Consider the following 17,974-nt stretch of genomic DNA (forward strand, 5'->3'; position numbering starts at 1 on the left):
TTTTGGCCTGAGGTGTCAAGGTATAAGATGACCTTAGGTTTGATTCTTGTTCCAGCCTTAGGGCTGGATGGGGACTGAGGATGGTGCTGCAAATGATATCCTGGGCAGATGTCCAGCCAGGTCTATGACTTGGGAAACCCAGTACCTTAGTGCCTTCAGCAAGAGCCATTTGGCACAAAGGACAATTAGACAGGAAAATTCCTATAAGACTAGACTTCCTCAAAGCGAGTTCAAGGTACCTGCTTCATTGTGTGTGAGGTTGGACATGATGCAAAGACCAACATACAGATCAATGGCAGTGAAAGACTTTACACGTAAGGGCAGTGAGCCTTCCATGTGTTCCCTGCTCTGTGTTTTCCCCAAAGCTCTTGGGTATATTGCTTCAGAAGACTGGGAGGGTAGGATAGTGTGATGGAAACAACACCAGCTTTGGAATCAAGCTAGGAAGCTCAGCTTGCACAGCTCAGCCCCACAATATCCTCACCAGGTCCTCACATGATCAACGTATATAATAACAGCTTTCTTCTTTTAAAATATTCTTTAATGTTTATTTATTTTTGAGAGAGACAGAGACAGAATGTGAATGGGTTGGGGCAGAGAAAGAGGGAGGCACAGAATCCAAAGCAGGCTTCAGGCTCCGAGCTGTCAGCACAGAGCCCAACGTGGGGCTCGAACTCACGAGCTGTGAGATCATGACCTGAGCCGAAGTTGGACGCTCAACCAACCGAGCCACCCAGGAGCCCCTATAACAACAGCTTTCTGACAAGGTTTGTGTGTTGATTAATGAGATACCCCTTAGGAAAAAAACTAGATTTTATTTATAATTGATTGCTATCATCTAAGAGGGGGTGGTAGATGATAGTGGTTAGAAGACATTTGTTTGCTTATTAGATTGATGGATGGCAGGATTGCAAGTTTGGAAGAGTTAGGATGGAGCTAAATGCTTTCACTAATTCCTTCAACACATGGTCATTGGGGATGTGAATGAACAGGACAAAGACCCTGATTGTATGGAGTTTACCTTTTAGTTTGAGGGAGGTAGATAATAAGCAAACAATATAATAATGTTTGCAACGATGAGTGTGCTAGGGAGACTAATAAAGCCTGGGAAGGCATTCAAGAATTCCAGGAGCAGAAAGGGTAACAGGGCTGGTGGGGGGAGGTGTCCATCTAGACAGGATGCTCAGAGAAGGCTTCTCTCTGGGTCAATGGAATAAGCCATGCAAAACTCAGGGTTGAAGAGTGTTCTGGGCAGAGGTTGCTGAAGTGCAGGGACCCTCCTTCTCTCATGAGCCAGGTGTGTTTGCTGAATTTTCTAGGGAGATCAACTGACCAGGAGTGAGTAGAGTGAGGGATGCATGGTAGGAGGAGAGGGCTGGGAGGTAGGGCAGGGCCCAGATTATGTGGGGAGGCTTGGGCAAGGGGTTTGGATTTTATCCTAGGTAGGGTGGGAACCTCTTGAAGGGTTTTTAAAAGAACACTCTGGTTGATGCTATGTTTAGAAAGGGGGGAGGGATTTAGAAGGCAGGGAGTCTGAAGGAGCTGAGAGCCAGGAGTAGAGTGATTTAGGTGCATGCTGGAAAAGGGTTGAGGGGAAACATACCCCCTGGTCTGTTTTCCCATTGGCTTGGCTAGAGAGGACCTTGGGGAGAAGAGAAATGGCCAAGGAACCTTTTGCTAGGTTATTCAGAGTGTGGTGCATGATGGAAGCTCTTACTTCCTCTCTCCTAGAGAAGTGTCAGGAAATTCTGCCCTGGTCAGCAATGCTTTAGGGTGAGTAGATCCTGCATGGTGAGTGTGAAGTACGTGTCTGACTTGATGGTAAAACAGGGTGAGAAGAGAGGCTGTGACACATGTGTCACATGCTAGCATGTACAAAGCAGAAACTCATTAAGTGTGCCTTTCTTTACCATGGGGGAAGAGAAGGAGAAAAAATAGTTTCAAACAGAGAGGGAGGCAACCATAAGAGACTCTTAAATGCAGAGAACAAACTGAGGGTTGATGGGGAGTGGGAGAGAGGGAAAATGGGTGATGGGCATTGAGGAGGGCACTTGTTGGGATGAGCACTGGGTGTTGTATGTATGCGACGAATCATGGGAATCTACTCCTGAAGCCAAGAGCACACTGTATGTTAGCTAACTTGACACTAAATTATATTTAAAAAAAATAATACAAAGAACTTTCTGGAATTTAAGAAAAAAAAAGTGTGCCTTTCTTTCCTCATCCCTCATCCTTCGTCCTTGCTTTGCTTTCAGTTATTGTCTAAGGTCGTTTACTCATTTGTGGAATGACATTGAACCAGCCTGAGTCCCTTTCAAGGTTGACAGTTTATAGCCCTATGATTCTTTCATCTCCCAGAGAAGAAAACTAACTATATGTAAATTTGTTCTTAATTTTAATCATAGCATTTAACACAATCATTTGGGGATCAATCTGGAAATCATCAGGGGATTCTTTTTCCTTTTTACTGCTCCCACAGATAGTGATTGTGAAACCGCATGGAGGAAAGATTTTTGCTTTTGATGCTGCAGGGAATGGAAAGTTGCTGCCATCTGCCATGTAGTCAGAATCATAATTTCTTTTGCACCACAAAAAAGAAGGCTTGTAGGAGACTAGAAGATGGTTCTGGGTAGCCCCGATGTATACATCCAATGGTGAGTGCACCATTGCATAGGGGAGACACAGCCATGTTTGAGTAGTTCGATTAAAGAACAGCTAAAACAGATTCTAGATGATTTAACCTTGACTTAATGAAAGCCCAAGGGAGAGACCATAATTACAACTTTCTTCTCTTTTTCTTGGCAGAGTCTAGAGTCCATTTTGTTTTCATTTTACTTATGGTATCCCTTCTACTCAATTATCTCCTTTTTAGATAGTGGTCTTATGTTTTAAGAATCTTACAGTTCTTTATCCTTTCAGTTGTATCCTGGGGAATCAGTCTAGACTACCACAAGCAATCTATCATAACTGGCATCTTGCAGCTAGTAAAAGGAGAATAAATTGCAAATTGAATATTTAACCCAACAGGACTGTGCTAATAGATGGCCATTAGGCACATGTGTCTATTTAAATTTAAATTAATTACAATTAAATAATATTAAAATTTAGTTCTTCAGGCACACTAGACACATTTCAAGTGCTCAGTAGCCACATGTGGCTAGTGTCTACCATGTTGATAGCATAGATTTACAGTATTTCCCTCATTGCAGGCAATTCTGCTAGACAGCCTGGTCTAGGAATTTTAATGGCTTGGAATCAAGAGAAGAGTTCTTTGGAGTGTATAAAGAGGCAAGAGGTTCTTGTCAAACAGTTTCCATGACATTTTAATTTTATACCCTTTAGCCACTGACATCTTTAGTAATGGATATGGGTGCTGGAACCAACTAATTACCCCAGAGGAAGAAAAGTGAGGCTAAGTTTCCTAGAATTTCCAATGTGTTAGTGTTCCCAAGAGCTTAGGTTATTTTGCAAAGTGGCCAAGAGTACTTTCAGCAGATGGAAAGAGGACCCATCTACTGTAATCACAAGGCCCTACTGCAATGAATTCAACCATTCCCATCCCTGGAGAAATAGATGGAAACCTTCTTGACAAATATATATATATATATATATATATATATATATATATATATATATATATTGCTCTATTGATGTAGGGACCAAAACAGCTTTTCAAGTATGAGACTTTGGTGAGCCAAGCTATTTTTCATAGAATATAGAGAAATAATAGCAATTTTCTTTTTTCAAATACTACCTTGATCAAGATGAGGTAAATGAGAACTTAACCTTGTTCTGAAAGCATAGTTGAAAGAGTATGTTCTTGTCAGCCCTCTGTGCTCTTCTCTTGACTCTGGCAAGACTTGCCCTCAGATTCTGGCTATTGCCTTGGCCACTAGATCCACAGGACTTTCCCTGGAGTTCCTGTGTGGTTCATGCTGATCCTGCTCTCTGGCAGCTCAGACTCAAGTATAGCTTGGGATCACCATCATTTATGATCTCTGCAAGGAAGGAAACATCATGCATATGTGCCCATTTGCATACTTAGCGTGGTGTCTGAGGATTGTTGGAAGCTGTTATTCTAAAGGCTTCCTTCATCTACTCAGTTTCAATTAAAGTCAGCTTCATGGGACATAATCCCAGCTCAAATCATGTCCTGCAGGGAGCCATGAGGCCTGAGTCCAAGGATTTCCATTTTTAATGCTGTAGAATTGGGCACAGAAAGGCCCAGTGAAATGCCTGTAGTTGCACAGCAAGTCAAGTATGGAATAAGCAAATGATATTTTGAACTGAAATTCCTGTTGCATGATTAAGAACTTTGTTCCCTTCACTCTGCTCTGCCCTTTATGAAGATGCTTTCTGTGCCCAGGGGAAAGGGGAAGATGGTGTCGATGCTGACTTTCACTTAATAGATTTTCTTTGGAATGTTTATTCGTTTTATCTGAAGCACCAGTGGCAAGTTGGCCTTCATGAACCTTGTCGTCATGCTGACAGTAGGAAGAAGAGAAGCAGGAGGAAGACTCATTCTTTCCCTGCCCTTCAGGATGGTAACTTGGGCTTGCCTTCTGTTTGTGTGCAATAGGCTTCAGAAGACAGGCCATCATCTCTCTGGCTGTCAGATGTTAAGGAATGGGGCCAAATGTGAAGAAGAAAGCCAAGTAGGCGTTTCTCCCACGGTGGTTATCTTTAGTCTATGGTGAGGTCATTTCCCACTGCGAGAAAGTGGCCTACTCGAGGGCCATGGGCCAAATTCACATGATTCCTGGAATCTGGCAAATCACCAATCATCCCAGCATCTAGGATCAGACTTCTTCAAGGCATAAGCAGGGTTAAAATCCCTGTGTTTTTGTCTTGCCTTTATTTATCTATATGGAAAATGAGTCCCAGTGGTCTGGTCCTTTGAGGGGGCAGGTGCTTGTAAACACATATACATTCGTGAATGCATGTATAAATACACTCTGCAAAAGGAATCTCTTTTTTTCTATAGTGACTGTAAACATGAGAGCAATCGATCTTTTAAATTTAAATTGAATGAGTTGATAATGTATTGGAAGACATGTTCAAACAATAGTCCAGATGTTCTAAGACTTTTATAACAGTCACCACAGCCAAACAGTAGTCCAAGCAAAATGAGTTACCTTTTCTTCAATTTTAGTGGAAGGCAGTGACACACACCCACATTCACTTCATAACTGAAAAGATTTGACTGCCTTTTTCTGAAGGCTGGAGGAAGCATCTTTCCCCTTGACCACATCTAAAATATTGGTATGAAAATGCAGCCCATGTGCAGCTGAAAGACAAGAATTAAGTAGCCTTAAAGACTTTAAGAGCTGCCCAGTTTAGCCATATCTTTTGCTTATCAAGCCTAGCTATTCTAATCTTTAATATCATTGTGGGAGAACTAGAAAGCATTTGAAAATTGATTAGGAAGACAACATAGCCAAAGATTCTTTTAATCTCCCGGGAGACATCGTTTGGGAAGGTCTTTGCCCAGAAACATTCTTTCCCATCCTAAATCCTAAGAGAAACAAGAGGAAGGTTAGGGATCACTGTTCTGGACAGAAGGCATCAAAGGGGTCCTGGGAACCACCCGATCAGAATGGCTTACAGAGATGTGGTGGCAAAGACCTAAGAACCGGTGGTCAGTATGACCAACATCCAGGACCAACATCCAGGGTAGCCTGAGTGGTCATCACAACTAGAAAGGAGTGATCAGTGTATCCATTTGTCCTGTGACAGCACAGCTTCGACTCACTGACTCCATGACCATGTGGTCAAGAGTGAGGTCTGGCTTGACTCTGCCAAGAAGTGTCCCTTCCTCTGCCAAGCATGTATCTGAAAAGAGGCAGAGGTGAATGAAATGTGAGAGACAGCAGCAGCAGCAGCCACTGTAAACTGAAATGAAGCTTGCCCGGAGGCCTGCCATAGACAAAAAGAAGTAAGCCAGGTACATAAGAATGAAATGTTGAAGGAAAACAGGACCAGGACTAAAAATGGGCTCTGCTAATTTTAGCTAGGTGCATTTACTGACCTCATAGTAAGAGTAATTGATGATCCAACGAGAATAATAGCTAGTTAAGTGTAATAACTAGTTAACACACACTATAATTAGTGAATTTTGGCTCGACATTATTTAGCAAAACTATAAGCAGTTTACCCATAGGGTAAAAACCCATAGGGTTCCAAAGTGTGTGCTTTCAATGAACCAAATTAAAGATCTCCATTCAAACATTATTGCTAATCTGAAAGTGGATAGTCTCCATCCAGTTTTAAGGTTTTATTCCATGTTTTCTCAAAACCTTTACAAGTTTTAGGTGTTGGAACCAAAAAAGTCTGAGAGTGGGTAGAGGGACCCCAGCTTGCCTAACATGGCATTGGTGCCTCAGTATGGAAAATCTTGATTGTGTCTTCCAGATGGAAAGAAGCACAATCACTATAGAGTTGGCCTTGAAACCAAGAGTGTTCCTGACACCAGTATTGCCAAAAACAAATTTATTAAGCACCAACTATACGCAATAGCCTCCATTAGTCATGCATTTCTTTACATAATAATCTTGTGTTTTTCTCACAGCCTACCTGGGAGGTAGAATCGCTATTTGCGTTTTAAAGATAAGGATACAGTGGGGTAAGTTGTCAAGTGGGATCTTCCTCCCATTTTCTTACAATTGCCCCAGAGCCTGTTGCTGAGAATTTATAGTCTGGAGAAACAGCAGCTGCCACTGAGGACTTGCTGATGTGTGCACCATTTTTGAAGAAAGATCAGAAATAAAAGACATATGGCTAGGAAAAGAGGAATTAAACTGTCTTTCTTCACAGAATAACGGTTGTTTTTACAGAAAATTAAGAAATCTACAAAAAAGTAACACAGCAAATTTAACAATGTCTTAGGGTAAAAGGTCAACATATGAGCATCCACTGTATTTCTATTATGCTATCATTGAACAATTGGAAAGCGGCATTTAGAAATGTTCCACTTATAAAAACAGAATTCCTGGAAAGCAATCTGACTGATTGATCAGCGATCTGACTGATTTACCCTTAAGGGAGTCAGCTATGCAGGCAAATCAACAGAGAACAGTTGCTAGGAAAAGAAAAGTGTTCTACATTTTACCTCCAAAGAGTTAGGGCCATTCAAACAAACCTTTACACGGGCCCGGAGTGATTGACTTTCCCAAAGCCACACAGCTGATAAGTCTGTGAACTGGGATATAGATTTTGGCCTCACCAACTCAAAAATTTCTTGTTCTTTTTCCCCACAATGTCCCTGTTCTCTCCATGTGTACTAGGAATGGTGGGAGACATGATATTCTCTCTATTCCGAGTGCCCAATGGTTCAAACATTCTTCCTGAACTCCTGGCACCTCCATTTGGTGTTAGGTTGGCTTTCAGAGGGCCATATTGTGATAATATTATCTCATATTCACACAATGTGTTTTACTAAGCTTTCCCATATATTTGACTCTCACAGTAACTTGTAGGTAAGGAAAGTCTGAGATGATCTGAGTTTTATAGATGGTACATAGATAGGCTCAGAGGGCTTTTGTCTCCACCAACGTCATGTTGCTTATAAGCAACAGAGCTAGAAATGGAACAAAAATATGCTTTGAAAACATTGATTCACAAAGAGCACCAGCCTTGGCTGAAATAGACAGATTTCATTAATTCAAATAGATCATTGACATAGACATGTCTGAGCATTGGAATATATTTAAGGAAATGCAAGTTGTTATATCTGTTTACCTATATCGATGCTCCAATAAGGGTAGAGAAAGGAGCTAGGTCTTGTGTTTTAAAGAAGGTCATCAGTTGTATAAAGAAATAGCGAAACTCACTTGCAATAAACCTATTTAAAAAAATGTAGATGTCACAACTGAAGGTTTTACTCATAAAAAGTTGAACTCCTCCTTGTTTATGGGTATAGAGATCACAAAAATATCAGAGTTGGAAAGTGATTCTGGAGTCCTTCTGGTTGGACCCCGTCTTTCCTACTTGAGGGAGACGAAACTCCAAGATTTTAGCTGATTGCTTATGGTCACACCACTAATTTGTGACAGAATTGGTCCTAGAATCCAGAGCCAGACTACAGTCCAGTCCTGTGTGGGAACACACCTCAAGTGTGGGAATAGTTACCTCTGTTTTTAGCTTGTATTAAACGGTTTTAATAATAGCTTTCAGGTCTCTAGTCTTGAATGGTTGTGATTTTGAAATGCAAATGACCGCAGCTCAGAAGATCCATGTCTGACCCCTGGAGGAATGCAGAATGTGGTCATTCCCAGGGGCTTGTCTATCCCTGGAGCTTCCCACCCCAAACATCAAGGACAGTCTCAGGCATTACTTTGCTCCACTAATTCTCATCTTAAAGGACTTGTCAAGGCCCTTGAAAATATTGTGGAGTTCTTTGAAGTAGGTTGTTTATTCTTCCTGAAACACATCTGCTGTTCATCTTGTTTGTGTGTTAAAATGCAAATATTTTGGCTGGCAATTGGAAAGAGAAGTGTAATAAAAAACAAGTATACCAATCTGATATTTTTCATTAGATATACCATCACCTTCTGTTCATTCATTCATTCATTCATTCACTCACTACTTAATGGGGTGTTTACTGCATGCCAGAAACTGTTCTGGCTGCCTAGGAAATAGCAGTGAGCAAAATAACGTCCTTGCTATCACAAAACGTTTATTCCAGGGGAAAGAGGCAATAAGCAAAGGTATAATTAATTTTTCATATGTCAGTTGTTGGTGATTTCTATGATACAGAGGCAGGGTAAGGGGGTATGGGGAATGTGGTGTGAGTGGTGGTGGTAATGACTGCAGTTTTCTATAGGATGGTTTAGTGAGGCTTCTCTGCTAAGGTGGCATCTGTGCAGAGATCTGATGGAGGTAGAGAAATAAGCCATGTAGCTACCTGGGAGAAAAACTTTCCAGACAGAATCAAAAGGAAGGCCTGGTCTCTACATCAGGGGGCAACTTGGTACATTTAAGCAACAACAACAAAAAAGCCTGCCTGGCTGGAGTGGAGTGAATCAGGTGGTGAGTGATGGGTGTTGAGATCAGGGAGTTAGCAGGGCCAGGTCATATAGGACCTCATGAGACAATTTAAGGGATTTTTTTTTTTTCCTTTTTAAAAAAAAGTTTAAAAAGTGGAGATATCAATTTTATATAACAAAATGTCCAGGTCTCAAGTACATGTGTGGAAGGTTTTTGGCAATTTTACATACCCTGTAATCACCACTCAAAACTGGATATAGAACATCTCTGTCACCTCAGAAAGTTGCTCGTGACATTTTCCAGTCAACTCTTCCCACCCTGCCCCCACCCCCCCCCCCCAGCCCAGAGGCAACCAGAAGGTTCTGGTGTGTTTTCCTCAATAGGATGTTTTGGAGTTTCCCTCAGGCAGTTGGCTATATAAGTAGTTCATTGCCAAGTAGTATTCCATTGTATACATACATCACGATTTATCTATTGTCCTGTTGATGGGCATTTAGGATGTTTCTTGTTTTTGTTTGTTTTGAGTAAAATTGCTAGGAGTAGGCTTTTTTTTTTTTTAAGTACCTTCTAACCATCTTTACCCATTTCCCCTATCCTCTACTCCCAACTCTGGCAACCATCAATGTGTTCTTTATTTCTGAGTTTGGCTGTGAATACACTTGAACAAGTCTTTTGTGAATATATGTTTTCATGTCTCTTACGTACTTATGCAGGTGTGGAACTGCTTGGTCATAGGGAGAGATGTGTTTAACTTTATATGAAACTGTCAGTTTTCCCCAGGGATAGTTTCATTTCACACTCCTAACAATGTCTAAGAATCCTAATTGTTCTACATGCTCATCAACATTTGGTATTGTGTAGCACGTTTGTTTTGTTCTACGCCTTATTGTAGTTAAAATTTGCATGTATCCGCTAACTACTGATATTGAGCACCATTATCATTATTGATGACAGATCTATCTATCTATTATTTTTTTCTGATTTTTTAAAACACAATTTATTGTCAAATTGGCTTCCATACAACACCCAGTGCTCATCCCAACAAGTGCCCTCCTCAATGCCCATCACCCATTTTCTCCTCTCCCCCATCTCCCATCCACCCTCAGTTTGTTGTCTGTATTTAAGAGTCTCTTATGATTTGCCTCCCTCCCCCTCTGTAACTATTTTTCCCCCTTCCCTTCCCCCATGGTCTTCTGTTAAGTTTCTCAAGATCCACATGTGAGTGAAAACATATGATATCTATTACTCATACAAGTCTGAAGCTGGCCTATTTATTTTCTTAATGGTGGCTTTTCATGGGAAGAGATTTTTAATTAGACGGTATCTGATGTGTCAGTTTTTTCTTTTGTGGTTAGTACTTTTTGTGTCCTGTATTAGAGATATCTTTTCTCCTCCAAAATCGTGGAAGTATTTTCTTCTGGGAGTGTTGTGATTTGCTTCTAAGATCTGCCTTGAATTAATGTTTGTGTTTACAGTAAGTAAAATGATGATGCGGATATCCAGTTTCCAGCATTATTTGTTCAATTGTCTCGGCAGAGGGAATTTGTTTTCATTCCAAGTGAGAAGAAAGCTGCTGGAGAGTTTGAACACTCTCTGAAGCCAATTAGCACTTTCTACCTAGCATAGTAGTCGTTTATGTGTGTAGCTTAAAACACATGCACACATGCTTTGAGAACAGGCACTGTATCTTGCTTGGATTTTCATCTCCAACCTCAGCAGCTAGCATATTGCTTCATACATCATAGGTGCTCAGTGAATCAATCAATGAATTCCAACAAATGGCAAAATTACCTTTTTTTTTTCCTTTAGCACATGGGCGTACTCATGTGTTTGTGCTCTATAACTATGGCCATTTCCATTTGGTTTGTTAGTCTCCGATTTACGGGGCATTTCTAGTGTGTATGCAGGATTATGTCTTTCTTTGAGCCATACCACATAAGCATATACTGGCCCCTTACATGGTTAACTTAGCTTCTATTTTTGTTCTTGTTTTTACTTGTCACATTTGGGTAGAGAAGATTAAAAGGCATATGTGGACAGCGGAGACATGGCATCTGGATCGCACTCTTGTTGCAACTCTCCCTACTCACTCCTAAAATGCCCAGAAAGACTCAGAAACAAGAAAGATGGTTCACCACAGCCCTGAACAGTATGATTGTCAAATAGCCTACTGCCAAAATCTAGGAGGAGTCTCCCTGAGGGAAGGGCAGAGGCAGAGGGAGTGGAGAAAGGCTTTTTATGCCTTCCTAGAATCTTCGATTTGAAGAAACCATTGGTCTATTCCAGCCAGAAAGCTGAGTATCCTTTTTCTTACTTTTGAGGGGCTGCTTCCTTTTAAGGCAGCCACAAAACCATTTCCCATTCACCCTTCTTTATGCACCCAGCCTCAACAACAACCCGAAACCAACAGATGGAAAAAAGAAAAAGACCTTCCTGCCACCCCCTCCCCAAAACACGTGTAATGTGTCGTTACATCCTGGGAAGTATAGTTCTATTAGTTCAACACTCAGATGGGTCCAAGAAGTAAGATATAGGGCAGAAGCACTCTGTATGCCAGAGTTGTAGTTTCTCATGTATACAGAGCCAACGCCTCAAAGAACCAGACAATGGGGGGTTGGAGGAGATGCTGGAAGTTGGCGGAGAACAGAGCTGCATCGGACTCTGGCCTTTGGTAGAAGCTGCACATCCACCTGTCCTCCAGCTGTAGGAATGAGATCATCGTAGGGATGGAGGTGGGCACTGACAATGCCAACTTCATGCCATGGATGACTGTGGACACTAAGTCTGAAGAGAGCTCACCTTATTTAAATAATCATACTGAAAGCACACAATAATACAAAAGACTACTTGGAACCAGTGGAAAAAATTCTGTAGACCCCAGAAAAAGGAACATGAATCTTAAAGCAGAGAATGAGACCTCTGAAAATTGTCTGTTGTAGGAACCAGAAGAAAATTTCAAAAAATGTATAGGATTCAAAATATCTTTTTGAGATTTAAGCCTTTCTTAAGGCAGGAAAGACTGTCTACCTTGTATTACGGTTGTTATGATGTGCATTTCTTAATATATATTCTCGCATGCTCTGAGAGTAGGGGGACATAACTTGCTTCAGAACCCAGCATGGGGCTCGGGACATTATAGATTCTGAATGAATGAATTCCAAAAAGTGGCAAAATGTGCTTTTTGTTTCTTGTTTGGTGTATGGATGTAATCATCTGTCTATGTTCTATATGGCCATTAAAAAATAGAAATAGAAAATCCCAAGGTCATAGGGATGGGGTGGAATGAAATGAAAATGAAAACGAAAAATGGGAAATATATGACTGAAAGCTAAAATCTTTTTAAGGAATGTTTATTTATTTTGAGAGAGAGAGAATGTGAACAGCGGCAGGTGGGGGTGGGGTGGGGTGGGGAGTGCAGAGAGAGAGGGAGAGAAAGAATCCCAAGCAGGCTTCGTGCTGTCAGCACAGAGCCTGATGTGGGGCTCGATCCCACAAACTGTGAGATCATGACCTGAGCCAAAATCAAGGGTCAGAGGCTCAACCAACTGAACCACCCAGGTGCCCCATGAGAGCTAAAATCTTAAGAGCAGAATGAAAATCCTTATTAGAGGCAGCAAATAACTGAACTGAGCCAGTGGAGGACTGAACCCATTACAGAGAAAATAAATTAGAAATCTCCCTCAGAAATGCAGAGGAAAAGGAAAAAGATAGGCCACTGGCAGGAAAGATGTTGTTAGATAGGGAGGGCAGGGAAAGGAATCCCAACCTAAAAATAATAGACATTTTTGAGTTCGTAAGAATAACTGGAATAGGAATAATTATAAAGGATCTGAAAAAGCAATTGTCTGTGCTGAAACTAAGAATATGGTTGTCACACTCCAGGCAAAATGAATGACCGTATTTCTGGATCACAAGGGTAAAGAAAAATACCTTGCAAGTTTCTGCTGACACTGTCTAGCTTCATGGCCTGGGACAATTTTTCTGAGCCTCAGTTTCTTCATCTTTAAAGGAGAAGATTGGCAGAGAGTCACTAGGTCCCTGCTATACTCGATTATCTTATGATTTCCCAAATATTTTGAGAGTCAGAGTGTCTAAAACAGTGATTGACAATTTTAACATCACATTTGAGGAAAGTCAAGCAATTGATTTCAGTGCTTGTGAGTGCTCCTGCCCTCCACCAACAAGGTGTTACTTCTCTTAACATCATTTGCTCCAATATGTTAACTGGGATTCTGGGAATATTTTTATTTAATTTTTTAATGTTTATTTTTGAGAGAGAGAGAGAGAGAGAGAGAGAGAATGAGCGGGGGAGGGGTAGAGAGAGAGGGAGACACAGAATCCGAAGCAGGCTCCACACCCTCTGTCAGCATAGAGCCCTACGCGGGGCTTGAACTCACAAATCGTGAGATCACGACTTGAGCCAAAGTTGGATACTTAACTGACTGAGACACCCAGGTGCCCCATGGGATTCTGGGAATATTATAAGCAGCTCGGATGTTCTCATTGGAAGATCAGGACCTCACAGTCTCCAGCTACGTTCACTTCTTGCTCTAGTCCTCCCCTCCAGGAGACTCACAGGCTAAAGCACTTTCTCCCTAAGTGCTGTGTGCTTTCTCCTGTAAGGCCTGTGTGCTCTCACTCCCTATCATTTTGGGATCCCAAATGGAGCCCCTCCTCTCAGCCTAGACACCAAGTAACTTTTCTGACAGCTTATTCGGCATTTAAATCAAATCTTATCGGTGGATGCAGGTTTCCTTTTTGATCATATTCAGATCCCCGACTATTAGCTCTTAGGAGCTACCTTTCATCAAATGGCAGGACGGCAGACCCAAATCGTGTAGACCACCACTCTCACCATTGAAAAATGGAGCTCACTGTTCAAAGTTCTCACTTCCTCTGTGACTTGACTTGGCTGGCGTGAACACTACCTCACTTCCTTCCCTCCTGATCTCTGGAACCAACTCTAGTGGACGTGTGTGCACGTGTGTACACGCGCGAGTGTGTGTCTGCAGACACGCACATACTCAGCCCAGAGAATGGACGTGAACTACACTCACATTCTCCCCTGTCCTGCTAAATCCGCTCCAGGTTATCCAAAACGTTACTCAGCTGCCATATTTTTAGCAACAATAAAAATGAGCAGAGATCATCGATTCTATGAACAATAAACACATGTAGAAAAAAGTGGCAGATAGTAAAGGCCGCTGGGAAGTGTTTCAAAGGCGTCTTTTCTACACACGAGCCTGCAGATGTGCAGCTGCCAGAACGCCCCGGCTTCTGCATTTGATTTACACAATAGTCTGGGTTGCCCCAGTTGTGACCACGCAGCTTCGCTCTGGGCTTTATACATCCAGACCTGAGAATCCAGTTTATTTGTGTTATGACTCCATCCAAAACGTTCCAGGGAAGCCAACTCCCCTCACCCCATTAAAGGTATACTACGTCATTTTACTAGCCTGTGGAGCTTGGCATTTGGAGGTAACAATATGTGCTTTGTTCCTGCACAAGTTTGCCACGAAGTGTGCCGCAGTCTTTGCCAGGGGTGGGCTGCTCCTTCCCAAGAGGGTTCACAGCCCCTGAACACTTCAGAACTGCTTAACAGCCTGCTCGAGCCTTGCCTTTTATGGTGTTTTCCTTCTGCACCAGGGAATGACAACCACTTCGAGTGTCAGCCAGCGAGAAACAGATGACAGCAAAAAATCCACTCTGCTCTTCGCTCCAGGATGTCCTATCTGCCTTGAACTACTGGTCTTTGAACCCATTTTCTGATAATGAATTTGGGAATGCCAGGGGGCCTGGGGGGAAATAGGAGTCCCTTAGAAAAGCTAGCCAGATGATTCTATTTTAGAAAGCACAGAAGAATGTCTCATCCCCACCCTGGTAAGTTAGTTAATAGGTACAGGGCACAAGAAGCCCCCAAACAAATGGAAGAAATGGAACAAAACGTAAGCTACAAAGTAGGTGTTTGATCACATATGCTAATATTTAGTAACTCAGAAAAAGGCTTACTTATTAATTTTTATTCATTATTAATTGATAGTTATCAGAACCATATCACAGGGCCCTCGTACTCATAGACTCATCTAGTGTGCTAGCCCAGTAAAAAGAAGCACCAGCAATATTCCCTGGAGGTTGAAGGGAGGAAGGTGGAGATCTGGTGCAGGCACTGTTGTGTTTTGGATCTAGTATCTCACTTAATCATCACAGCAACCCTATGAGGTAGTGTTGCTATTTTCCTCATTTTGCAGATGAGGAAACCAGGGCACAGACAGGTTAAGAAACTTGCCCAAAGTCAAAATTTAGTTGGATTGGAGCATATTTACAAAGTGGGGGAAAATCACCCCAGAGACATAAGCTACCACCATATTGTGGAGGGCTTTGAATGCTGATGTGGATACACCATAATAATAATAATTATTATTACTACTACTACCACAAGCCAATATTCTCATGGTTTTTTGGTGTTTATGGCATCTGGACTAAATATGTAATAGTCTAGGTCTAGCAGGTCCCTAAAAAGGGCACCAGCTGACAAATTCACCAGCCTCAGTTCTTTTTACCCTTGTCTTACAAGTGGTTCATGTTAAGCCACCACACTAATTTTCAGTTAGTCTCTGGTTTTGGATCTTTCATTAAAAATGCCTTGGGTACAGAGCCTACTTTATATTTATGTCTATATATGCACACACTTAATATATATACATACATAGATATACACACAAATACATACGTGTGTGTGTGTGTGTGTGTGTGTGTGTGTGTGTTATGCATGTATAATTGCACTAAATGTTGCCTATCTGGTAGGTGTCAACAAATAGTGAATCAGGAAGTAAGATTCTTCCCATTTCTAAAATGTTAAGGACTCCCATAATTTTAAAGACCATGAAATGGATCCAGCAGAAGTTGTTCTTCTGACCAATTTCATTAAAATATTTACCAGCTCAAACTGCTTTTTATGCTGTTTGGAAGGCCATCTTCTTAATTACGTAATTTATTCTAGGGCACTTATTTGGTTAATCACTTGGAATGGAGTAGGTTTTTTCACTGTAAAGGAATGACCAAGCACATGAAGGAGAAAGAATATGAACCATGGCAAATGTGCCCAGCCTCTGTACTCCTTCCCCTTGGACTTGGTGAGTTGGGCTGCCCCTCTGCCCCAGGGGCATGTTACCTGCCCAGGCCCTTATTCCCAGGAGGTCATTAGAATCTGTAGGTAACCATGTACTATTGGCAGAGAAGTAAGATAAATTGGAGTAAGGGAGTCTACAAAGTGGCAATCCCAGTTTACCTTTGGTCTTTTCTAGACCTTAATCAAATAATTCGTGGTCTTTAGTCCATTGTATTAGAAACAGAGTCATGATATTTCATAAGTTAGATGATTGATTTCATCTACCATCACATGTCATGTTCTGTCATGACTACAGTTACACGTTTATGCTCTGGACTTAGGAGTTACAGTTTGATGTTGGGGCGGGATAGGTTTGCTCTTAGGGTTCCCATGACCACTGGGACACCTGCTTTAAGTCTGAGGTGGGAGGAGCAACTCTTGTATTTCCATCTCCATCCCCCTGGGCTGCCCATTAGCCTTTGCAGGAGCCGGCCTGACAGGTTGAGGGGTGCCCTTCAGAGGTGCCCAGGCCTCTCACAGTGTGTAAGCAGGGAACTTCCCCCATTTCTCCAACAGACTGTTGGAATTGGTCATGTGCCCTGCCATATTAGAACCACTTCCTGGGCTTGGGCAGATCCCTAGGGCTGAAAAACAATCACTGAACTAGGAATCAAGAGATCTGGTTCTTTTTTTAAATTTTTTTTTCAATGTTTATTTATTTTTGGGACAGAGAGAGACAGAGCATGAACGGGGGAGGGGCAGAGAGAGAGGGAGACACAGAATCGGAAACAGGCTCCAGGCTCTGAGCCGTCAGCCCAGAGCCTGACGCGGGGCTCGAACTCACGGACCGCAAGATCGTGACCCGGCTGAAGTCGGACGCTTAACCGACTGCGCCACCCAGGCGCCCCAAGAGATCTGGTTCTTATCCAGACTGCCAATAACCTACGCTAGGACAAGTCTTTTTCTTTTCTGGGACTGGTTTCCTCACCTGAAAATTATGAGCTTTATGATTTGTAAGGTCAGCTATATGTGAATTCTCTAGTAAGTACAAACGTATTTTCATAAGTTGGGGAAAAAAAAACCCAGAATGTTTTCTAAGAACTGGGAGTTTTAAGAACCTGCAATGTCGTAAAAATATTTTCACTACAAAAATTAAAATATTAGGCAATCTTATAGAAGGATTCAGGACCATTTTGTTGTTGTCTAGAATTATACCTGTGATCTCAAGCCTCTCCATTTGACAGACATTTTCTGAGCACTAATTTCATACGAGGCAGCAGGGCTGAGCACTGCAATTGGGACTCAGTAATTCAGAGACAAATAAGTCCTGCCCCTGCTCCCAAGTTTCTCATAGTAATCTGTTTCCTTCTTTGGATGTTCAAGACCCTTGGCTAATGTCAAAGAGATTTATGTTGGAGACCATGAGCTTCGGTTCCTAGCTGTCCTCTGGCATTCAGAGCCTAAACAGCTCCAGAATGGTAGATATCATTGACATGGCTTTATTGCTCCTACAAGTGATGAAAATTGTGCCCTTTAACCTACATGAGTGCAGTAACAATGATTTCACTATGGCCAATATTGCCAGACCTCATGATTTATCAAGAAGAATCCAGAAATCAAGACTGTAGGTAATTACACCCTAGAGGGCTATATTTAAGAACAGGCAGACAGGGAGCCAAAGGAGGTGCATGAAATAAGAAATGCCAAGGAAAGGTCTCTCACTTAAGACAAAGACTATTGATGAAGATGTTCCCTGACACTGGCATGTTTGGTTCTTCATTAAAGAAGAGAGAAAAAGAATGTACAAGATGTAACGTTCATAAAATTCTGCAAAAGTAGTATAAAGAAAATAGAAGAAAGAGGGGGAGGAGGAAGGAGGGG

General features: G+C 41.8%; 1 protein-coding gene across 8 annotated transcripts in view; it reads left to right on the forward strand.

Annotated features, from left to right (window-relative positions):
* The window catches only part of PALM2AKAP2 (PALM2 and AKAP2 fusion), a 454,391-nt gene that overhangs the window by 82,400 nt on the left and 354,017 nt on the right, over positions 1 to 17,974 (forward strand). The gene's annotated exons all lie outside the window — the stretch shown is intronic.

This window comes from Leopardus geoffroyi, chromosome D4, assembly GCF_018350155.1.
Source record: "Leopardus geoffroyi isolate Oge1 chromosome D4, O.geoffroyi_Oge1_pat1.0, whole genome shotgun sequence".
Taxonomy (NCBI): Eukaryota; Metazoa; Chordata; class Mammalia; order Carnivora; family Felidae; genus Leopardus; species Leopardus geoffroyi.